General features: G+C 51.2%; 1 protein-coding gene across 1 annotated transcript in view; it reads left to right on the forward strand.

Moving 5' to 3' along the window:
• Window positions 1-25,069, forward strand: part of RAB10 (RAB10, member RAS oncogene family) — a 49,073-nt gene that overhangs the window by 6,026 nt on the left and 17,978 nt on the right. The window lies entirely within an intron of this gene.

Genomic DNA, 25,069 nt, shown 5'->3' on the forward strand with positions numbered 1-25,069 from the left:
CTGGAGGGGGGTTGTCCTCTCCTCTGTGTGCTGGGACAGCCAGGGGAAGGGTGACAGAGCGAGCTGGGGTTGTGTGATGCTGTACAAAAAGCTCGGTTTGGTTTTGGTTTTCTTTAGCAGGGCTTTTTGGGGCTTTTGTGTGTGAGTGGTTGGGGATTTTTTTCTCATGTAGGGCAGTGAATAATGAGCAGCAGTTTTGCACACGCCTCACAGAGCTGCTGATGAGGGGCTGGGGATGGCTGTGGTGAGGAGCTGAGGAACTGAGCTGGCTGCAAACTTCTCTGTGTAATGGGGCTGTTTTTTCAGCTGAGCTGGAGCAGTTCCCTGATGGGGCTGCTCATGTTACCCTCCAGATCTGTGCTGGGGCAGTGATAGGGCAGCAGGGGGCATGGAAACAGCAGAGGAGGTGGTGCTTGTACTCACAATTCCAGGATCCCTGAGGCTGCAAAAGCTTTCCCAGCCTATCCAGTCCAACCTGTGCCCAATGCCCACCTTGTGCCCAGCCCAGGGCACTCAGTGCCACATCCAGGTGACACCTGCAGGGATGGGCACTGCCAACCTCCCTGGGCAGCCCCTGCCAAGGCCTGAGCCCCCTTTCCATGCAGAAATTCCTCCTGATGTCCACCCTGAGCCTGCCCTGGCCCAGCCTGAGGCCATTTCCCCTTGTCCTGTCCCTGTTCCCTGGCAGCAGAGCCCAACCACCCATGGCTGTCCCCTCCTGTCAGGGACTTGTGCAGAGCCACAAGGGCCCCCCTGAGCCTCCTTTTCTCCCGGCTGAGCCCCTTCCCAGCTCCCTCAGCCTCTCCTGGGGCTCCATTCCCTTCCCAGCTCCCTCAGCCCCTCCTGGGGCTCCATTCCCTTCCCAGCTCCCTCAGCCCCTCCTGGGGCTCCATTCCCTTCCCAGCTCCCTCAGTCTCTCCTGGGGCTCCATTCCCTTCCCAGCTCCCTCAGCCTCTCCTGGGGCTCCATTCCCTTCCCAGCTCCCTCAGCCCCTCCTGGGGCTCCATTCCCTTCCCAGCTCCCTCAGCCCCTCCTGGGGCTCCATTCCCTTCCCAGCTCTGTTCCCTTCCCTGGACACGCTCCAGCCCCTCCAGGTCTCTCCTGGCAGGAGGGGCCCAGAGCTGCCCCCAGCACTGGAGGTGCCCCAGCAGTGCCAGCACAGGGCATGGGCACTGCCCTGGGCCTGAGGGGTTCCCCATGAAAATTCACTTTCTGGTTGCAGTTCCACATCCACAGACCTATTGGCAGCAGTTCCAGTGCCTGCCCTTCCCTCCTCCCAGTATGAAACAAAGCCCAAACTGGGCTCTCTCCTCTCCTGCTGCTGTTGCTGTCGGTGCCTCGGGCAAAGCTGGTCAGGGAAGGAGGTGAGCACTGCAGAGCTGCTTCCCTGGGCTCAGCCCTGTTCTGGCAGCCCTGCTGCTCCTCTGTCCTTGCTCTGACACACTGGTGATGTGCAGCTGAAACTCAGCTCCCCAGATGTGCTGAGCACATTCAGGAGCCCTGCAGAGTGCCCAGGTTGGCTGCTCCAGTTAAGCCATCGCTGTTTCCAGGAGGGGACTGAGCTGTCACTTCAGCAGTGACAAAGAAGAGGAGTTAGGAAGTCACTGATATTTTCTGGGGTAATGTGTGCACAGATTTGGAGCACAGGCTTCGTGATCTGTGGGCTGCTTGTGAATTTTCAGAGGCCAAACAAAATGTCTGTTGGCGTTGCTAGAAACTTGCTCATGAATGCCTAAGCAGGAACACAGCCTTTGTTTTAAGTAGCCAATGATTAGTTTTTAGTGCTTTGTTGAGTGATAAACACAACTGGGAGGTGCAGAGAATTGTTTTCCTCTTGACTCCTGGGTTTATGTCTTTTGAAAGAAAATCTTTTATGCTCTTGCAGAAGATTTTCTTCCCTCTGGCACAAGTTGCCCAGAAAAGCTGTGGCTGCCCCTGCATCCCTGGAGCTGTCTGAGGCCAGGCTGGACTCGCAGCACCCTGGGATGGTGGAAGGAGTTCCTGCACATAGCAGGATGTGAGATGGGATGAGCTTTAAGCTCCCTTCCCACCAAACCATCCTGTGATTCACCAGTTCTCTTTGCCCTGAGAAAACACTTGATCTCTTCCACTCTCCAAGTCAATACTGATATTTAATTAGGGCATTGATTGAGAGCCTATTGATGAAAACCTCATCAGGGGACAGGAAGAATCAAGCCTGACTTGAAGAATGAAGGCAGATGTTGCTGCCTGAGGTCCAGGGAAGGGTTTTGCCTTGGCAGGCCCTGCTGTGTCCCTGCAGCCCCAGAGCAGGGCGTGGGCTCTCCCCACCCTGGGTACCCACAGCTTGCTCCCTGCTCCTCCTCCCTGGAGCATGGAAAACAGCGTGTCCCTGCTTGTTGGTGAGCTGGAGAGCCTCAGGAGGGATGGTGGCTGGGACAGGGCTGCTCTGCCAGCACAATTCATCCCACCTGGGCTTGAGAAATGCTCACACAGCACCCCAGAGCAGAGCAGGATACACGGATTCTCCAGCAATCCTGTTGTGCCACCGAAAAGTCACAGAGCAAAAAGTAGAGAAGGATTTCAGCCTTGCTTTGTGTAACTCTTGTGAGGGGGTAAGGTGTTTGAGAAATGCTTTGTGGAAAACCAGCTTGGCAAATTCCTGGTGCTGAGGGAATTCAGCAAAATTCATCCCACCTGGGCTTGAGGAATGCCCACACAGCACCCCAGAGCAGAGCAGGCTGCACAGATTCTCCAGCAATCCTGTTGTGCCACCAAAAAGAGCAAAGAGTAGAGATTTCAGCCTTGCTTTGTGTAACTCTTGTGAGGGGTTAAGGTGTTTGAGAAATGCTTTGTGAAGAACCAGCCTGGCAAATTGCTGGTGCTGAGGGAATTCCCTGTGTGGCCCTGGAGAGCAGGGGGGAGACCAGAGCTGCTCCTGCAGGTTGTATTGAGTGTCTGGTGTTTCGGTGCAGCTCAGCTGTGTGGGTTTTCCTCTCCCTGTGTGGGTTTGACTACAAGTCTTGTGTGGGTTTAACTAAAGTCTCTGCATGTTTTGGTTCTGTTCTGTAGCTAAAACAACTCCAGGCTTTCTCTCCCACTGGGATTGTGACTGTTCTCTGTAACCTGGAGGAGCACTCCTTTGTGTCTTGCATTTCCAAAATCTGACTTAGTGCTCCCAGAGAGACACCTGCTTTCTTGAGAGCCAACAGGTATGGGATTTCTACAGCTGGATCCATACCTGAACAGCTTTTTCCTCAAGGATGCTTCTCAAACTGCTGTGCTTTCATGTTTGGATGCACTGAAGCTGTTGTTGGACCAGGAGGAGTGCTGGAAATGTCTCTTCCCAAGCCCATGGCTCTGCTGTGGCATCATGCTGCTGCTGCTGTGTGTGCTGGGAGTTCCTTTGGTGCTGGGATCAGCATCCTGCTTGGGGAGGCCGTCCTGGCCTCAGTTCTGAACTTCAGAACCCTTAAATCCTGATTCCAGGGGTGGGTGGTGCTCTGGTGGGTTCAGGTGCCATCTCAGCTTGTCCAGGAGGGTGGCTGACCTGGCCTGGGTCAGGGGATGGTACAGCCCCTGGATTTATGGAAGGTTCTGGAAGGCTGGGCTTTGTCACGGCTCATCTGCACCTCATGAGAGCAAACTCTTGCCTCTGTTTCCTGGCAGCATTCCCTGAATGGGTTGTACCTGGTCCCAGATCAGTTATTCTGTCCTGAGATGGTTGTGTCTTAAGTGGGCCTCACTAGGATTGTAATCTTCTACACTGAAGGTGATTTTACATTTCCCTTCAGGTCTCACCATTGCAATCTTCTACACTAAAGGTGATTTTACATTTCCCTTCAGGTCTCACCATTGTAATGTTGTGCACTAAAGGTGAAGTGGGTCTCACCATTATAATCTTCTACACTAAAGGTGATTTTACATTTCCCTTCAGGTCTCACCATTGTAACGTTGTGCACTAAAGGTGATTTTACATTTCCCTTCAGGTCTCACCATTGTAATGTTGTTCACTATAGGTGATTTTACATTTCCCTTCAGGTCTCACCATTGTAATCTTGTACACTAAAGGTGATTTTACATTTCCCTTCAGGTCTCACCAGCATTGTCATCTTCTACACTAAAGGTGATTTTAGGTTTCCCTTCAGGTCTCACCAGCATTGTCATCTTCTACACTAAAGGTGAAGTGGGTCTCACCATTGTAACGTTGTGCACTAAAGGTGATTTTACATTTCCCTTCAGGTCTCACCAGCATTGTCATCTTCTACACTAAAGGTGATTTTACATTTCCTTTCAGGTCTCACCATTATAATCTTCTACACTGAAGGTGAAGTGGGTCTCACCATTGTAATGTTGTACACTAAAGGTGATTTTACATTTCCCTTCAGGTCTCACCATTGTAATGTTGTACACTAAAGGTGATTTTACATTTCCCTTCAGGTCTCACCATTATAATCTTCTACACTAAAGGTGATTTTACATTTCCCTTCAGGTCTCACCAGCATTGTCATCTTCTACACTAAAGGTGATTTTAGGTTTCCCTTCAGATCTCACCATTGTAACCTTCTACACTAAAGGTGATTTTACATTTCCCTTCAGGTCTCACCATTGTAATGTTGTGCACTAAAGGTGATTTTACATTTCCCTTCAGGTCTCACCATTATAATCTTCTACACTAAAGGTGAAGTGGGTCTCACCACTGCAATCTTCTACACTGAAGGTGATTTTACATTTCCCTTCAGGTCTCACCATTGTAATCCTCTACACTAAAGGTGATTTTACATTTCCCTTCAGGTCTCACCATTGCAATCTTCTACACTGAAGGTGATTTTACATTTCCCTTCAGGTCTCACCATTGTAATCCTCTACACTAAAGGTGATTTTACATTTCCCTTCAGGTCTCACCATTGTAATCCTCTACACTAAAGGTGATTTTACATTTCCCTTCAGGTGCTCAGGTGCTGACTTTGGGCACCTGGAAGTAGGAGCTCACCTGTTGGTGTCTGACCTATTTATGTGCCAGGTGTCACCTCCTGCCCTTCCAAGCAGGCCATGGTACCTGTTCTTCCTCCCCACCGAGTCCCCCTGAGGGCAGGAGGTGACACCTGGCATGCAGTGAGGGCACTTTGCACTTTCATTACTGCAGGTCTCTAATAAATGCCTGAACTCAGGTCACTGGAATGCTGATAGTACCTAGAAGTTTCCAGTTCCTCAGGTAGCAGCATTGATTTCACACCTTCCCAGGCTTGCTGCAGGCTGTGTCTAATCCATGCTCTCCTCTCCCTTCTCCAGGTGGGATCAGGAGCTCCTGGGAAGCTGAGCTGTCACCTCCACCCCTGTGCACGTGGCAGGACGTGTGTGTGCCTCTGTCACTGGGGAGGGGGCTCGGGTGTGGAGTCTCAGCACAGCTGAGTGCTGGTTAAAGGAGTCCCTAAACACTCCTGATTCCTTGGGTGTGCTGGGAAGGGCTTTCATCTCCAGGGAACTTATTGATCTTCCCAGTAAGCAACAAAGTTACTCAGTTCGTTATTTTAGCTACACAAATATCTGGGAAAAGCAAAAGTAAATCCTGCCTGGGTCTTTGGGATTTGTGCTTCCTGTGGGTCTGTCCAGTACAGCCTGGACAGGAATGTGAGTTCTCTGGGAGTCTGCTGTGTCTCATTCCTGTTTCAGGGAGCAGAAATGCTGTGTGTTCTTCAGAGGGGCTCACAAACCTGCAGCAGGGTTAGGCTGGCAGTGGTGGCCAGCTGAGGTGGCCATGTGCCACAGGGATGTGTCCCCAATGTCAGGGATGTGTCCCCAGCCTTGGGGACGTGTCCCCAGTGTCAGGGACATGTCCCCAGTGTCAGGGACGTGTCCCCAGTGTCAGGGACGTGTCCCCAGTGTCAGGGATGTGTCCCCAGTGTCAGGGATGTGTCCCCAGCGTCAGGGATGTGTCCCCAGTGTCAGGGATGTGTCCCCAGTGTCAGGGATGTGTCCCCAGTGTCAGGGATGTGTCCCCAGTGTTAGGGTTGTGTCCCCAACCTCAGGGATGTGTCCGCAGCCTCGGGGATGTGTCCCCAACCTTAGGGACGTGTCCCCAGTGTCAGGGTTGTGTCCCCAAACTTAGGGATGTGTCCCCAGTGTCAGGGATGTGTCCCCAATGTTAGGTTTGTGTCCCCAACCTCAGGGATGTGTCCCCAGCGTCAAGGACGTGTCCCCAGCGTCAAGGACGTGTCCCCAGCCTCAGGGATGTGTCCCCAGTGTCAGAGATGTGTCCCCAATGTTAGGTTTGTGTCCGCAGCCTCGGGGATGTGTCCCCAGCCTCGGGGATGTGTCCCCAGCCTCGGGGATGTGTCCCAGCCTCAGGGATGTGTCCCCAGCCTCAGGGATGTGTCCCCAGTGTCAGGGATGTGTCCCTAGTGTCAGGGATGTATCCCCAATGTTAGGTTTGTGTCCCCAGCCTCGGGGATGTGTCCCCAGCCTCGGGGATGTGTCCCCAGTGTCAGGGATGTGTCCCCAGCCTCAGGGATGTGTCCCCAATGTTAGGTTTGTGTCCCCAGCCTCGGGGATGTGTCCCCAGTGTCAGGGATGTGTCCCCAGTGTTAGGGATGTGTCCCCAGCCTCAGGAACGTGTCCCCAGCCTCAGGAACGTGTCCCCAGCCTCAGGGATGTGTCCCAGTGTGCCTGAGCCCTTGACCCAGCAGGGAACAGGAGATGGAGCTGCCTGGGTCTGGGGCATGGCGTGACAGGATGGATTGGGTTGGAAGGAACATTTAATGTTCCTTACTCCACCCCCTGCCATGGGCAGGGACACCTGCCAGGTTGTTCCAAGCTCCAGCCCAGCATGGGCTGTGTCAGAGAACTTCCCCAGGATTTACAGGAAAAGAGCTGAGGCTGCAGCAGAGCTCTGCCAGCAGCTGGAGCAGCAGCCCCAGGGTGCCAAACCACAGCATGACTGTCCTTGTGTCACCTCTGGCAGCTGCTGGTGACAGCACCTGCACTTGCTCGGGGCAGAACGTCCCACACCACCTCTGTCTCACCCACCTGCAGGGTCAGAAGCTTTCAAAGCTCTGAGGATCATAAGGAGACCTCACCCAGCAGGAATCTGCCCTGGCTGCAGGGTTTTTGGTGGGATCCTGGGCAGCTCTGACACTCTGGGAAATGGGATCCCCTCCTCAGGTCCTGCCCTGGCACCCAGAGCAGCAGCAAGGCTGAGGCAGCCTGTGGAGCACAGACTCTGTGCTTGTCACCCCACAGCAGGGCTGTGGCCATCTGGGGACTCTCAGTGCCCCAGGGACAGCAGTGGCAGCAGCTCTCTGCATTTCTGTCCCTGTCACACACCACCTGCAGCACAGCTTTTCCCTGTTATCATCAATGCCAGCCTCCTTTTGTCCCCAGCACCAGAGGGGACCCCCAGGGCCTGAAGGGGCTCCAGGAGAGCTGCAGAGGGACTGGGGACAAGGATGGGGGGACAGACCCAGGGAATGGCTCCCACTGCCAGAGGGCAGGGCTGGATGGGATCTGGGAATGAGGAATTGTGCCCTGGCAGGGTGGGCAGGCCCTGGCACAGGGTGCCACCCTGGATCCCTGGCAGTGCCCAAGGCCAGGCTGGGCATTGGGACACCCTGGCACAGTGGCAATGTCCCTGCCATGGCAGGGGTGGCACTGGATGAGCTTTGATGTCCCTTCCCACCCAAACCATTCTGGGGTCTGTGAACCTTCTTGCAGAATACAGCAACCTGAAAAATCCAAACAAGTCTCACAGCCTCCAGTGCTGCCCCAGGAGATTCCAGTGCTCTGGGTAGTAAGAAATGTTGATTCTGGGTGTGTTGTGTGACATTCTTCCACATTTTCAAAGGCACATTTTTCCTGTTTCTCAGGCTTTTTCTGTGAGTTCAGTTAGACTGTTGCAGTATCAGTAACAGCTCCAAAGGGTGATAAAACTTCCTGATAAATGTGATGCTTCAGGGCAATATCATAACAATGGGCCTTTATTTCAAGGTTTTTCCCTGCTGATGAACTGGAGAGCTCTGCCACTCATCTCACTTGCTGGAGAACTTAAGGTTTGGGTGGAAACATCTGGTATTCTAATATCTGACCTCCTCCAGGAGCTGGAGGAGCTCTCATGGTCACACTGCCCATGACCCTGATGTGTAGGAATTGCCTTACAGACTGCTAGAACTTGGTGTGAACAATGATCAGAACCTACTGCCACATTTTTTATTGATGCTGAGGGGTTAATAAATTATTTTTTTTTGATGTGTGAGTTGCTGATCAGTAAGTGGGAGCACCCCCAGCGATGTGGCAGCTGTTCATGGACACCTGTTGGATTTTTGGAACATCCTGCAGGAGCCTGGGGAGGGAACAGGTGTGTCCCCAATCAGCCATTCCCTGGTGGAAATGTCACCCAGCAAGGGCTGGCTCCCAGCCTGTCCCCAGCCCTTTGTGAGCAGCAGTGGTGTGAGGTCACATGTGGTACCAGCAGTGACAGAGCTCTCTGCTCTGGGCAGCTTGGCTGGGGACACTCAGAAATAATGGGATTGTTTTGTGTTGGTAAGAACACAAACAGGTTTTCCAGCACTGAATTGTCACATGGCTCCTTTTGGAGCAACCTGGTCCAGGGGAAAGTGTCCCTGCCCATGGAACAAGTTGAGCTGGAAGATCCTTCCCAACCCAAACCCTTCTGGGATTCAGTGATTCCCTGGCAGTGAATTGAATCCTTTAATGACCTCCCCAGCACGGCACCTCCTCTTTGGTAAAGCTTTTCTGAATGAATTCACATTATCTGTCTTGTCCATCTGCTGAGTATAAATTAGCCAGGATAAGTGTTAACTTGAATTTTATTTTTATGTAAGTTGAGGGCAAAATTACCATTGCAGCAAGTAGTGCCAAATTCTGGGTTTCATAAATAGCAGTCTATGTGAAAGCAGATTCATGTGCTGTATTTATTTCCTAGCTAACAAATATAGCTTAAGCAGGGTGAGACATGCATGAAAACTGATTTAATTGGCTGTAATTGAACTTGAACATATTTAATTCATGTCCTTGGTGGTTTAGAGTAGAATTCCAATTGCAGACTGGGCTGTCTGGAGTCCAGACTTTGCCCTGCTGTGATTCTGGGTGTGGGACCTGATGGGCTCCTACAGTGGGATTCATGAGGAGATGCAGCTGCTTCATGTGATGCCCTCCCTAAAAATAGGGGCTGCTGAAGGCCTGGACCAGAGTTAATTGAGTATATTGGAAAATGAAAGATGTAATGGCAGGGAATTAAATCAGCCCTCAAACCTGGAATTAACTGACACTGAGCAGACTTTGCTGCTGCATGGGAACAGCTCTGAAGGAAGTTCTTTTTCTTGCTAGAGCTTCATTTCCTTTTTTTCCCCCCCTTAGTACCTTATGAATAAAAACCTTATTGTCTGCCTTGTCTCTTGGTATGCATAAAACATCACTAAAATAGTTCCTTTGTTCATTTTCTTTTGTTTTGTTTGTGGGAGCCTTGTGTAAGGTTTAGCTGCTGCAATAACAAAATGATCAAATTTCTTTTTTCTGGAAGAAATAACTGCTTGTGTTGAAGCCGTGGTCTCGGGGACCTCAGTGACAGTGTAGGTGGTGTCAGCAGGAACCTGGAGCCTCCTTTCTGCACAGAGATTGTTTTTACACAAAGATTTGAGCTCTGCTTTCATGTGACTTGTGAAACTTTCCCTGGGGGGAGTGTGGGTCAGCCAGACCTCCCTGGAGGAAAGTTGCACTGATGTTTGTGAGCTGAAGGCAGCTGGGGAGGATGAGGATGTTCCATATTCTGGCCTCAGAAATGTGAAGCAGTCACTGCCCCACACTGATGGTGCACACAGAAATTTCCAAGGGGGTGCCAGAGATGGTGCCAGAGATGGTGCCAGGCTCTGCTCAGTGGTGCCAGTGACAGGACAGGGAGCAAAGGCCATGAATTCAACACAAGGAGCTCCTCCTCATGGGGAAGAACTTCTGTCCATGGAGGTGACAGAGCCCTGGGAGGATGTGGGGTCTCCCTCTCTGGAGATGTTTCAAACCCACCTGCTCCAGGTGATCCTGGTTGGACTGGAGGGTCTCCAGAGGTCCCTTCCAGCCCCAGCAGTTGTGGAATTCTCTGTTGTTGTCTGGGATAAACATGTGGGATTCTGGGCTCTTGGAAAGTGCCTGTGTCTTCATGTCCAGGTCACAGCACTTGGGAAATGCTCCATTTTATGGAAATGCTTCATTTTATGGAAATGCTCCATGTTATGGAAATGCTTCATCTTATGGGAACTGCTCCATCTTATGGGAAATGCTCAATTTTATGGGAAATGCTCCATTTTGTGGAAATGCTCAATTTTATGGAAATATTCCATATTATGGTAAATATTCCATCTTATGGAAATGCTCCATCTTATGGGAAATGCTCCATCTTATGAAAATATTCCATCTTATGAAAATATTCCATCTTATGGGAAATGTTCCATCTTATGGGAAATGCTCCATCTTATGGAAATGCTTCATCTTATGGAAATGCTCCATCTTATGGAAATGCTCCATCTTATGGGAAATGCTCCATTTCGTGGGAAATGCTCCATTTTATGGAAATATTCCATATTATGGGAAGTGTTCCATCTTACGGGAAATGCTCCATCTTATGGGAAATGCTCCATCTTATGGGAAATACTCCATCTTATGGAAATGCTCCATCTTATGGGAAATGCTCAATTTTGTGGAAATATTCCATCTTATGGAAATGCTCCATCTTATGGGAAACGCTCCATCTTATAGGAAATGCTCCATTCTGTGGAAATGCTCCATTTCATGGCAATGCTCCATTTTATGGGAATGCTCCATTTCGTGGGAAATGCTCCATTTTATGGAAATACTCCATTTTATGGGAATGCTCCTCTCCCCAGTTATCTCCTGAACTTTGCACACGTGCTGATATGTGCTGGCTCAGGGATCAAACCACCAGATCAGACTGTGCCACGAAGCCTTGGCCCACTGGCTGGGGCTCTGCTCCTGCCCAGGTGGGACAAACTCCTCCCTGCAGGTGCAGCTCCTGCCTGGGAGCCTGGTTGGGATCAGGCTGGGCTTGGCAGCACCATGGGGGCAGAGTTAGGTGATTTAATGGCTTTAATCCCACCAGCCACAACTGATGGCATGATCAGTGCAAACAGCTTTTCCATATATCCAGTCCCTGTGCCAACCTCCCATCCTCAGCCCATCACCCAAAGGCCTCTCCTTCCCCAAAGCTCTCTCATCACCCACTCAGCATCAGGCCTGGCTGCTGTGGGCACTGCTCAGCATTCCCTGGAGCTTTCCTGGCACAGCCAGAGCCCTACCAGGTGCCAGAGTGGGAGAACCAGAACCACGATGTCCCTTGGTGCTGCCTCAGCCTCCACCCCGGCTGAAATCACCCAGGCTGTGTTTGTTAATCCCCCAAATTATCATTGGCAGGGTTTGGAAGTGTCCAGGGAAGGCCTGGACGTGGCACTCAGTGCCCTGGGCTGGTGACAAGGTGGCACTGGGCACAGCTGGACTCCATCCTGGAGTTCTTTTCCATCCCAGATGATTCTGTGGTAGCTGAGTTTCTCAGGTGTGGCTCCTTGTGCTGCTGTCCCTTCCTGTGGAGCTGGAGGAGGATGTGGTGCCTCTCAAGGTAGAAATAGGTTGGTTTGAGCTCTTGGGGGCTTAACTTGAGTCCCCTTTCCCTCCAGCCACCTCTCACTAATGGCTGTAAGCTCACACACCTTTGTTCCTCCCTTGGAGGAGCTGTCACCTTCACTTGACAGAAAAATTGAAATTTATCTTCAAAGATTGGTACAAAATTCATGGCTGGCACTTTGTGTCAGTATTAAATACCTGCAGCAGATGGAATGAGGAACCTGGAGCCTGAGGTTGATGTGGAGCTCTTGGAAAGACCTTGTGTGTCATCACAAATGAGAAAGAGACATTTGGAGATCCCTCCCAGGCAGGTCCCTGTTTGCTGTGTGGTACCAGGGCCTTCCCCAGCTCCTGATTATTTGGATTTTAACTGCAGGTGTGGGCTGAGCAGAAATTGTCATTGTAATCCATCTGTCAAACATGAGCAGTGCTGCTTGAGGAGCAGCAGCTCTGGGGAATCCCTGATGTTGATTCTCTGCTTCCTCACAGCCCTGTGCCTTCCCAGACCTAAATGTGTGGATAGAATCTGTATTTTTAGGGAGAAAAATCTCAGCTGATAAAAGGATTTACATGTGCAAGTATCCAGTGTGTAATAGCAAGGTAATTCCCTCCCTGTTGGAGGGAATAAGGTGGAACAAGGAAGATTGTTCCTGGCAGTGATTAATATTTTAATTTAGGTGATGAGCAGTGGAGAGGTGAAGGGTCCCCCGTGCCATGGAGGTGCTGTGTGGGGAACACACAGCTCCCACCACCTCTGTCTCCTTGGCCACTTCATATTTTTAATATTTTCAACAAGAATTCTTGGAAGCCTTTTGCAGTGACTTACCTCAGGTGTTAATTTGTGATTTTTAATACAAATCTCAAAACCAGTCATGGAGAAGGTTTAAATTGAGACTTGCAGTGAGACAATTTTGGTTCTCTACATTTGCTGTGCATCCCTGGAAGGGCCAGTGGCAGAGATCTCACCTGCCCACAGCTCCTTTGCTGCTCTGATGGCAACAGGAACATTCCAGAAAGGAATTTCCAGTTAGGAAGGTCTCCTCCTCTCCTGGAGTTGTGAATCCTGTTCAGCCCTGAATTGCTGGGTGCTGTAAGGGCAGTATGAGGTGGCTTTGAGAAGATCCCCACATTCCTCCAGCAGTGGAGATGTGGATGGATTGCCAGCAAGTGGCCATTCCCAGACACCAGGTCAGGCTGGATAACAGCAGCCTCCTGTTGTCTGGGTGGGATTTGGGGGGATAGAAGCAGAGTCCTGCATTTGTCACCCAGATGAACATTCAGCCAGTCCCTGGTGGGCTGCTCAGGGCTGGTTTGCATCAATCAGATCTCCCTGTACCCTGCTGGGGATGTGTGACAGGGACTGAGGCACACACATGCATCAGGAGGGGAATGTAGGTCAGCCCAGGAGCTGCTGTCTCACAGGACTGTCATCTGCTTCGTTAAGAATAGATTAATTGGGAGGAGAAGATCTGGCTCTGGTGCTGCTGGTGCTGCTGCCCCTGTCCCGTGTCCTGCCTTACATCACCAGCTCTGGAATTCCTCTGGATTGCTCTGGGGCTGGACAAACTCAGCCTGGAAGGGCAGTTTTGTAAAATATTGGGGAATGGGGGTACAGGACAGGGCCAGGGGGTCACTAAGAGGGGCTGGTGGAGCTTGAGCAGCCTCTTGGAAAGGAAATACACTTGGGTTTAAGGATCTCTAACTTGGCAAATTTTGTGTAAAAGCTGAAGTGCTTTGTTTGGATTTTGGGAATTTACTGCATTCCTAAAAATAGATGCTGGGATTAAATAAAGTTTTTTCAAGATACACATGCTCATGCTAGCAAACATCACTGGATAAGAGTTTTAAACTTACCTTTACAGAGTGAAATCTAGTCATAATTCCTCTTCTTGGTACCTGCTGTACAAAATACCAATTTTCAGGAAGCTGCAGCTCCTGTGGATCCCCAGCAGTTGGATACAGCTCTTCCCATGGGAGTTTCTGTGCTGCTGCTGTGAATGTTACCCAGAAAAGCAGTTTGGTGTGGATCATGCATGGTGGGGATGGATGGAGGATAAAGCAGGGAATGTTTGCCCAGGTGATAATTCAGGGGGAAAAGCCAAGGGTGCAAGGGCTGGATTGGTGAGTGGGTGATGAGAGAGGCCTTTGGGTGATGGACTGAGGATGGGAGGGTTGGCACAGGGGCTGGATGTTGGGAAAACTTAACACTGATCATGTCATCAGTTGTGGCTGGTGGATTAAAGCAATTAAACCACTTGACTCTGCCCCCATGGTGCTGCCAAGCCCAGCTTGGTCCCAACCAGGCTCCCAGACAGGAGCTGCACCTGCAGGGAGGAGTTTCTCCTGCCCACTTGTGGAGCTTTCTGAGACCCCTGGGATGGTTGGCCTTGGTGATTGTTTCCATTTCCACGATTCTGTTCTGTCGCTGAGCTCAGAGCACATTTCCCAAGGTTCCAGCTGAGGTGTGTGTTACTTTATTCATGTGAGGTATGTGCTGACTGTGTTCAGATCCAGCTTCAGGTGCTCTGTCAGGGCTGAGCTGTCACAACTTGAAACCTTGCAGAGCAGGACCAGTGAGTTCCTGCTGCAGCTCTGCTTTGCACACTCTGCACTGGCAGAAACTTCCTGCAGAGAAGGTGAAACACCCGAATTCACTGAAAATTCACTGAATTTCTGCTTTGCTAACACATAGATCCATGATTTACTCATACCTTGAGTTGTTTGTTACAGCCCTGGTGGTGGGATGTCAGCAATGATGGAGCTGCAGGTGTGGAAGAGGAGAGCAAGGACAGCCAGGAGCCATTCCAGTGTCACTGTGGTGACTGATCCTCTCTGGCTTCTTCCCAGGGCTGCTCCTGCCTCTCCCACAGCTGTGGCAGCCCAGGCTCTGTCTCTGGGAGTCCTCCCTGCCTCTCTTCATTTCCTGGGGCCCCTTTGCTCCCCCTCCAGCCATGGGCTGTGTGTCTGAACAAGCCAGGCAGGAACTCCTCATCCTGCCTTGGACTCCTGAGTCACTGCACTTGGGAGGGAACTCCCCTGACAGTTTGTACCACGGGCTGGAGTGCTTTGGAGAGCTTTTATCCCGGCTCTGAGTAGTGTGGGAGTAGCCTGTGGTGAGGAGGGCTGGGAATGTGCATAGATCTGGGCTCTGCTGCCCGTGTGTGCTGGGGCCTGCATTATTTATAACTTGCAGCTCTTTGTGTGGGCTTGGCCCAGGCCAGCAGAGCTCTTGGCTTCTCTGATCCAGGTGTTCTGGGCTGGGAGATTCCTCTGGGGTCTCTGTGGCTGGCTGGGTTAGACAGACAGACAGACAGACAGAGCCAGGACACAGGGAGTGGCTCCCATGGGCAAAGGACAGGGATATTGGGAAGGAATCCCAGTGTTCCCCTTGGGAAGGAATCCCAGTATTCCCATTGGGAAGGAATCCCAGTATTCCCATTGGGAAGGAATCCCAGTGTTCCCCTTGGGAAGGAATCCCAGTATTCCCCTTGGGAAGGAATCTCAGTATTCCCCTTGGGAAGGAATCCCAGTGTTCCCCTTGGGAAGGAATCCCAATATTCCCCTTGGGAAGGAATCTCAGTATTCCCCTTGGGAAGGAATCCCAGTATTCCCCTTGGGAAGGAATCCCAGTGTTCCCATTGGGAAGGAATCCCAGTGTTTCCCTTGGGAAGGAATCCCAATATTTCCCTTGGGAAGGAATCCCAGTATTCCCATTGGGAAGGAATCCCAGTGTTCCCCTTGGGAAGGAATCCCAATATTCCCCTTGGGAAGGAATCCCAGTGTTCCCCTTGGGAAGGAATCCCAGTGTTCCCCTTGGGAAGGAATCCCAGTATTCCCCTTGGGAAGGAATCTCAGTATTCCCCTTGGGAAGGAATCCCAATATTCCCCTTGGGAAGGAATCCCAGTGTTTCCCTTGGGAAGGAATCCTAGTGTTCCCATTGGGAAGGAATCCCAATATTCCCCTTGGGAAGGAATCCCAGTGTTCCCCTTGGGAAGGAATCCCAGTGTTCCCCTTGGGAAGGAATCCCAGTATTCCCATTGGGAAGGAATCCAAATATTCCCCTTGGGAAGGAATCCCAATATTCCCCTTGGGAAGGAATCCCAGTATTCCTCTTGGGAAGGAATCCCAGTATTCCCATTGGGAAGGAATCCCAGTATTCCCCTTGGGAAGGAATCCAAATATTCCCCTTGGGAAGGCCCTAGCCCAGGTTTCCCCTGGATCCCTGGCAGTCTGGACAGGGCTTTTGATGCCTGGAAATAGAACACAAACTTTTCCACCTGGGGCAGTGGAAGATGTCCCTGCCCATGGCACAAAGAGGGACAAGATGAGCTTTAATGTCCCTTCCACCCCAGCCATTCTGGGATTCAGTGAATGCTATTTTTTCTGTTTCCTTGAGGAATCCCTGGCCACATGTGAGTGTAGGAAGGATCCATGCAGGAGTGGCTGCTCTCCCAGCAGGGATGTGTGTGCTGGCATTCTGTGCACACACCCAGCAGCAGGTGAGCTCTCCCCTGCAGGAGGAGGAGCAGCTGCTGGGTTTACTGAGTTATTACTCTGTGTTTACTCAGGGGATTAAGTGTGTTTGAGCTCCCAGAGCAGGGTGTGTGCAGGGCTGTGGACTTGGGGCATCCTCCTGCAAAGGCATGAGCAGAATTGGTGCTGCCTGCTGAGTTTAAACCAGGAGCACCCCCTGTCAGACCCAGAGCATGCTCAGGCTTCTTGTTTTGGTTCCATTCCTGGTTGTTTGTTCTGGTCCAGCTGCCTTTCCCTGTTCCCACTGCCCTTCCCATGTACCTGACTGTGCTACACATGACCAGGGCTGAGCACAAGGAAGGGTTCAAATGCAGTGCAGTCCTCACTCCTGATGAATAAATATTATGTTAGGAAGGGTAGCCATGGCCTGAAGTGTCAATTCCTTAATCTGGATGTTCCTGGTACTGTTTAAAAGAAGCCAGCTGGTCCCAAGCTTTCAGATTTCCTCATTGCCATCTCTCATTGTCAGGGAGTGAGTTTTGGGATGCCTAGTGACCCCTCTTGCTGTTTCATTGAACCTTTCTCCTGAGAAAGAAGAGCTCCCAAAGCTCTGATGGTCGGAGCTGCTCCTGTTAGAGAAGTTTTGGGATGCCTAGTGACTCCTAATGCTGTTTTATTGAAACTTTCTCCTGAGAAAGAAGAGCTCCCAAAGCTCTGATGGTCAGAGATTCTCCTGTCAGAGAAGTTTTGGGATTGGGGGAGGACAGTGGGGGTTCCATCTCCCTTTGCAGCCCCATTCTGGCAGTTCCTCCCCTCCACAGGTGGGTGCTGTGCTGGCTGCCAGAGGTGGCAAAGCCTGACTGCAGGAGGAATTGCCATGAGTGTCCAGGCTTGTCCCAGCCAGCCTAAAGCTTCCCACTCCCTCCCATATCACCTGAGTTTGGCTCCCTGATAAATCTCAGGCTTTCCCTCAAGCCTTTGTCAAAGGATGAGGCCAGGAATAGCTTCAGATTCTCTTTCCTGAGTGCCCTTTCAGAGAGCTGTGATTCTTACAGGCGGCACTGGCTGATGGAGGCCTGTTCCTCTCTCATCTCCCATGGATGAGGCAAAGGAGACACCCCAAGGGGCTGGGAGGGGCTGCAGGAATTGAGCAGTGTAACCATAGAAGGGATCAGGGGTTGGTTTGGCTTGGAAGTTCTGGGTGCTGAGAATTTCAGACTTTCTGTGCTGAGAATTTCAGACTTTCTGTGCTGGGAATTTCAGATTTTCTGTGCTGAGAATTTCAGACTTTCTGTGCTGACAGACTCTGACCCCCAGGACAGCACTGCATTTGACCTGAGGCCATGGAGAAGCTTCCAGAATTGATTGAGAGCACTGGGATTGTGGATGTGGAGTTGGTTAGAAGTGTGTGAAATCACAGGGTGGAAAACTTCGAGTTTGGGGTTTTACAATATAGTCATATATATGAAGCAAGATGGAGGTTTTGGAATGAAGGCTGGTTGTTCTTTACCTTCTTCTTCCTTCTTCTCCATGGGTTCAGGTGGTATTTTGTAATTGGACAGAAAAGTTCACATTGCAGACTTGGACTGATTAGTTATTGGGTTAAAAGTGAAAATAATTTAGGTGTCATTTCTTAATTGGATAGTTTAGCTTTAAAAGATCTTGTACCTGAGACAGTTGGCCATTTTGTGCCTTGTTACAGAGCTCACTGCTGTGAGACTGTGACACAGGTAAGAAATAATAAACACTGGACTGTGAATGTGAGCCATCCTCTGCAGTGCCTTCAATCCTGACCTCAACAGAGGTAGAAAAGGAAGCTGAAAACCAGCAGCCCTTGAAGCTCAGCTCCATGCCATGCAGGACACCTTCCACTATCCCAGGTTCCTTCCAGGCCTGTCCAGCCTGGCCTGGAGCACCTCCCTAGCCCTGTCCAGCTCAAGGAAGGGCTTTAATGGCCACAGGAAAGTGTAAACCTTGTCCTTGCTGCCTCACTTCTTGGGAATTCCTGTGCTGAATGAACAACTCCCCCATTCACAAAGTGTGCAGGAGCAGACCCAGGACTCACAGCAATCCCAGGAGCACAGGCTGTGCCACACCTGGAGTCAGGGTGGAGCTGGGATCCTCCAGGTGTGCTCAGAGCTTACACAGGGCCCAGGAACCAGCCCCAAATGCCTTCTTTTAAATAACAAAAATGCAATAAAGAGAACTGACAGCAGCAGCAATAATTAACCCTGGGAGCTTTTAAAATTACCAAATTAACTTGGGGGTGGAAAGATTTGTCTGGTCTTTCTAAATTCAGCAATTTCATGCTGAGGTCCCCCAAGTCTTGAGAGAGATGGAGTCTCTGGGATTGGAAAAGAGCCCCAAGACCCTGGGGTCCAAGCTGTGCCCAATGCCCAGGGCACTGAGTGCCACATCCAGGAATGCCCTGGACACCTCCAGGGATGGGGATTACATCCCTTTCCAAGGCTGACCACCCTCTCCAGGGAGAATTTCCTCCTGATGTCCTCCAAGCCCTCCCAGAACCAAACTTTCCAAATAAGTGCAGAACTCTCAACTCTTAGAAGAAATTCAGTTCTTGCAAAGAGCCTTTAGTGCTTCAGAGTGTCATTTACTCAGGGCAGCAGCCATTAACCTTGGTTATCAGTTAAGATAATTATTAATTATTTCGTAAGAAAGCTTCAGCAGCAAATCCACTTTCTCTTTCCAAGGAAAGCCCAGCACAAGCTCATCAGGCAAGAGCTGAGAGTTCTGCTTTTAATTAAGCTCTTAATGATCTCAGTTGCTGCTTAAGTCTTTCAAAACATTTCTGCTGTGAGGATTCAGAGCTGCACAGAGTGGATAGCACCATCCCAAACCTACACCTTTAGTGCCAGCACTGCTTTCCTGAGGTTTTCTGGGAGCTGTTTTCTGCCTCCTTCATCCTTCAGCAAGGTCTCAGTGTTAATTTTTCCAGGCGTTATCCCCAGCATTGGGTGCTGGGACTTTGCTGGGACAAGGATTTCACTTGGTGTGAGAGGTTTTGGAAGCACAAGCTCAGACAGGAGAGTTTATTTTGGAGGGGCAATAGCAAGCCCCAGGCCTGGACAGTGGCACTGCTGGATTCCAGCTCAGTGGGTACCTGTGGAGAACACATGGATTACACAGAATTACACAGCTGGCAGGAAAAGCCTTGACTCCTCACCTTGCTAAAACAAAACCCAAACAAAAGCTGAACTCTGTTTTGGTGGTACAGTGACTTCATTTGTAGCTGACAGATTTGCAGACTGGGTAAATCCAACAATAATCTCCATCCTCATCCCTGGCAGTGCCCAGGGCCGGGTTGGATGGGGCTTGGAGCACCCTGGGACAGTGGAAATGTCCCTGCCTGTGCCGGGGGTGGCACTGGATGGGCTTTAAAGTTCCAACCCAAACCATTGCATGGTTTTCCCATCAGCTGGGGCTCTTGGAGAAGGTGCTGTGGCTCTGGCTGAGGACTTCACCTCCCTCAGGGTGACCCAGCACAGGAGGAGCTCAGCTGGGCATGGCCATGCAGACTCCTCCTGCTGCTCCTCAGGAGATGGGGCTGTGCTCAGGGAACTCAGGTGCTGAGAGCTGTTCCTTGAGTCACCCTTCAAATCCTGGCTGTTCTCAGAGCTTGTGGCACAAAGCTGGGCAGCTGGAGCACACAAGATTTAAATTACAGTCAGTGAGGCTGGAAAAGGGATCTCAGACCATCCCCAGCACTGCCCCATGTCCCCAAGTGCCACATCCACAGGGCTCTTAGATCCCTCCAGGGATGGGCACTGCAAACCTCCCTAGGCAGCTGTGCCAGGGCAGGACAGCCCTTTCCAGGTGGGAATTGCTCCAAATATCCACCCTGAGCCTGTCCTGGCCCAGCCTGAGGCCATTTCCCCTTGTCCTGTCCCTGTTCCCTGGCTGTCCCCTCCTGTCAGGGACTTGTGCAGAGCCACAAGGGCCCCCCTGAGCCTCCTTTTCTCCAGGCTGAGCCCCTTCCCAGCTCCCTCAGTCTCTCCTGGGGCTCCATTCCCTTCCCAGCTCCCTCAGCCCCTCCTGGGGCTCCATTCCCTTCCCAGCTCCCTCAGCCCCTCCTGGGGCTCCATTCCCTTCCCTGGTGAACCTGAGGGTGAATTTTGCACGTTTGCTTTCCTTCCCGAGCTGAGCACAGCAGGGCTGGTGCTGCTGCAGCGTGTGCACAGCAATTATTCATGAGTTCCAGACAAAATGCACTCGGTGCTGCTCTGCTCTTGGCCTGGGCTGGATGGGATGGCCCTGCAGGATGGGGTGTCCCTGTAGGATGGAATGGGATGTGCCTGCAGCGTGGCATGTGTCTGCCAGGTGGGATAGCCCTATAGGGTGGGATGTTCCTGTAGGATCTAATGGGATGTGCCTGTAGGGTGGGATGTCCCTGTGGGATGGGATGGGATGTCCATTCAGGGTGGGATGTCCCTGCAGGATGGGATGTCCCTGCAGGGTGGGATGTCCCTGTGGGATGGAATGGGATGTCCCTGCAGAGTGGGATGTCCTTACAGGATGGGATGTCCCTGTGGGATGGAATGGGATGTCCTTACAGGATGGGATGTCCCTGCAGGGTGGGATGTCCCTACAGGATGCCTGTCAAGCTCCAGCTCGCAGCCGTGCCCTCCTCCTGCCCTACATTCTGCTTCCTCCCGCCCAGCGTCCTCCCCGTGCTCAATGGGGGCTTTGTTTGGAAGGAATGCAAACAAAATTCGGGCTGTGTGAAAGGGCCAGCTCATCATTTGTACCTCTGCAGTGGACTGGAAAATAATGTTTTCTCCCTCCCTCCCTCCCTCCCTCCCTCTGCAAGCGGTGGCCGTAGGCCTGTCACTTGTCAACAACAGTCACTTTGTGATTTAGTGGCAGAGGGGGGATCTGGCAGGGGCTTGGGAAGGTGGAAAGTGATATGGAAACGATTATGGACTTAAAGCTGCTCTGCTGCTGCAGCTCCTGGCTCTTCATTAACATCTCATATCTAGAGAGCTGGAAGCACAAATCCCTTGAGCCAGTGGTTGTGTATCCAGCGGGACATTGAGGGTTTGAGCCTGCACAGCTACAGGGGGGCTGTGGGCAGCATTCCCTGTGGCTGTGGCATGGAGGGGCCTGCCTTCAGTGCCCAGTGTGAGCTGGCAGCCCCTGGAGCTGCTCCTGGGCCGTGGCTGCCATGGCTGGCAGAGCAGACCCCGTGTTTGTGTGAGGGCAGTGCTTGCAGGAGCCCAGAAACTCCATCAATGCTTCTGTGCTTTCTAAAGCTGAGTTCAGGTGTGACACACCTGGGCCATGGAATCCCAGAGTCCCAGACTGGTTTGGGTTCAAAAGGACCTCAGAGCCCATCCAGTGCCATGGCAAGGACACCTTCCACTACCTCAGGGTGCTCTAAGCTTTGTTCAACCTGCCAGGGATCCAGGGACAGCCCCAGCTGCTCTGGGCACCCTGTGCCAGGGCCTGGGAACAATTCCTCATTCCCAATCTCCCCTCCAGCCCTGCCCTCTGGCACTGGGAGCCATTCCCTGGCTCCTGTCCCTCCATCCTTGTCCCCAGTCCCTCTGCAGCTCTCCTGGAGCCCCTTCAGGCCCTGCCAGGGGCTCTGAGCTCCCCCTGGATCCTTCTCCCATCCAGGTGAGCACCCCCAGCTCTGCCAGCCTGGCTCTGGTGGCTCCTCTGGGCTCTCTGCAGCAGCTCCAGGTCCGTGTGCTGTTGGAATGCCCAGGGCAGGTGGAATCCCTGGTCACAGGGACAGAACCCCCCTTCCCTGCTGCCCACACTGAAGGATCAGCCCAGGCCTTGGGAGATTTGGGGTTCTCAACACCCCCAGGCTGCTCTGAGCAACAGGTGAGGACTGGAAATGGGCAGGAAATGCAGAAGTGACCTGTGAGGATCTGCCTGTTGTAAACTGTGCTGAAGGGTAGCAAACATTTCCATATCTTAATTGGAACATCTGCAGTTGATAAGGTTTTCCTAAGCCTGGCCCGTGTTCTTCCAGGTTTTCCTGTGAGTTCCAGCTTGTCCTGCTGAAGGTGATAAATATCTTACCCACACTTAATGAGGGAGTAATTTCATGCTCATCTTTAATTCATGAGCTCTTTCATTATCCCCCTGTGATGACGAGATGTCTGTTCCAGGTTTTCTCTGCCCGTTGCCCTCTCCAGCTCTTTCCTGAAGTGAATTTTCCTGGAAACCTCCCCATATGTGTTTTCTGGGAAGCCTTTGTGTTTCTGCTGTTTATTGTCAACAGCCTGGCTGGCCAGGCACTGCAGCCATGCAGGGGTCTGGTGGAACTCCTCTGGAAGTGTTTCCAGGGAAATTCATTGCTATTTATAACAACCTTGCTGCTCTGAGGGCTGAACTGGTATTATATTGGAATGGGAGCTGACTATAACATGGGATTAGAGATTTATTTTATCCCTAAATACTGGAGTTGGCTAAATCCCTCACAGCGAAGAGAGGAGTTAATTTCCTTGGCTGGGTTAATAGTTTACTTTATCTTAACACATTAAAAGTGGCTCTCAAACACTGTGCTGCATCTGGGCACAGCCCAGAGGTGACTGTCACCATATAAAATATTTCATTGACATGTTTGGTGTTCATTTGTTTGGTTGTGTTGCTGGGGACACGACGTGGCAGCAAACACCTCCCTGAAATGCTGACAGAAATACAGGGCTGGGTGGATGTGGGGCAGTTTTGTATCTTGGCAATCAATCCTTGAGCAGGTTTGTATTTCCAGTCACGTTTGTGTGACAGTTCCTACATTGATTCACCAGTGTGACCTGATGTGAGGGATGCAGCAGTGCTGGAGAACAAAGGAGCCCTGACCTGAGGTGGGTGGGAGTTCCCAGGCTGCCATCCTGGGGTTAATGCCCAGAATAAATCCCAGAATTCTTCAGGTCAGAAAAACCCTCCAGGATCATCAAATCCCAGCTGTGCCCAATGCCCAGAGCACCAAGTGCCACATCCAGGCCTTGCTGGGTCCCCTCCAGGGATGTCCTTCAGGGCTGGGCATTGTCCAGCTCTCAGCCCAACAAATTCTGTGTGCTGGGTGTTGGCTGAAAGGAGTTCAAGGCAGAGCTTCCATGCAAACTTCTTATGTAATGCTGCATTTCATAAATTCTGTTTAATCTTGCTTGGTATAAAGTGACCTTGTAGATTTGGGAGGGAAGTTTGGGCCTGCAGCTGCTGCCTTTTAAAAAGTCTAAATATAAGCAGGTTTTTGGAAAGCATGAGGGATGATCAGTGGTGTTCTCTGATTGGATTTGAAAGCCAGGATGGTGGTGGCATCTAATTAGTGTCAGAGCAGTGTGAAGGGATGGTTTGGAGTGTCCTGCTGCTCTGGTGTAAGCTCTGCTGTAATTCTTGGGGGCAGATTTGGGAAGGGAAGGTTGGACCTGGGGCAGCTCTGGGTGGAGAGACCTGGAGGGGCTGAGGGAGCTGGGAAGGGAATGGAGCCCCAGGAGAGGCTGAGGGAGCTGGGAAGGGAATGGAGCCCCAGGAGGGGCTGAGGGAGCTGGGAAGGGAACGGAGCTGGGAAGGGAATGGAGCCCCAGGAGAGGCTGAGGGAGCTGGGAAGGGAATGGAGCCCCAGGAGGGGCTGAGGGAGCTGGGAAGGGGCTCAGCCTGGAGAAAAGGAGGCTCAGGGGGGCCCTTGTGGCTCTGCACAAGTCCCTGACAGGAGGGCACAGCCAGGGAACAGGGACAGGACAAGGGGAAATGGCCTCAGGCTGGGCCAGGGCAGGCTCAGGGTGGACACCAGGAGGAATTTCTGCATGGAAAGGGTGCTCAGGCCTTGGCAGGAGCTGCCCAGGGAGGTTTGGGGTGCCCATCCCTGGAAGGGTTTAACAGCTCTGTGCATGTGGCATTTGAAACTTTCTGTATTGGTATTGAAAGTAAAACCTTTTTCAATGATCTGTGCTTGGCTGAGCTCTCAGAGCATTGGTGGCACCTCTGCCAAGCCTGGCTCTGTCTGTCCCACGCCCAAGGCTGAGGCAGGGATGGGTCTGGACAATCAGACTGAGCTCTGACCGTTCTCCTTTCCTTGCTGGTTCAAGCCTTGAGTGGCTTGAACTGTTCTGTATCCCTGGGGAAGCTCAGGGATGCAGAGCTGGGTTTGTCATGCCAGAGCTCCAGGACAACACTCTAAGGTACAGGGGGATTGTTGGGGTGTCCTGGGCAGGAGTTGGACTGGATGGGGATTTTTAAGGAGTTTTGAATAAGTTAGAGACAGGACTTGTGAAGTTTTTAGATGATGTTATTTATTGTTTCAATTTTTTACATAGACAGGAAGGGTGAGTTTGGCTTCCATTGTTGCAGCAGGGTTCAGAAGTTCTCAAGACCCTTAGTTACAAGACTTTTTAAGGAGCTATGGACTAATAAAACACTGCTAATAAGGATACTTCTGTTTTTGACCCAATCCTTAAATATTTTTTCTTATGGACTTGTGCTGCATGGTCAGCTTTCTTAGCTAATTATGTTATGACACACAAACTTCCAGTACTGCATTCTAAACTTGTTTACCTTTGTAACTACTTTATTATTTTATATCTTAAACTCTAAAGATCTAAACTGTCTGAGAAACTGTGTTTCTCTGCTTTAAATTATAAATCCACACTCTTGCTTTCAGCACTTAAGTTTGGAAGCCTTTCCCAAGGTCTCAGATCAAATCCTGTGATTAATTCTGAGCTTTGGCTCTCAGAGTTCTCAGAGTTCCCTGCATTTTGGATCCCAGCAATGGGCGATCCATGGCTCCTTCCTGCTCAGGGTGTTCCAGAGCAGTCCCTGAGGCCCTGCCTGTGCTCTGTCCCAGCTCCCTTCCCATTTCTGTGTCCCTGCACATCCCTGGTTTACCTGGCAGTCAGTGGAAGAAGAAAAAAAATCTGCCCTTCTGTCCCAGCTATTCAGAGCTCATGTAGAATTGATTTTTTTAAAAAATAACTAAACACTAATTACTTATTTATGTGTTTGTTT

The sequence above is a fragment of the Melospiza georgiana genome, chromosome 3 (genome assembly GCF_028018845.1).
Source record: "Melospiza georgiana isolate bMelGeo1 chromosome 3, bMelGeo1.pri, whole genome shotgun sequence".
NCBI classification, from domain to species: domain Eukaryota; kingdom Metazoa; phylum Chordata; class Aves; order Passeriformes; family Passerellidae; genus Melospiza; species Melospiza georgiana.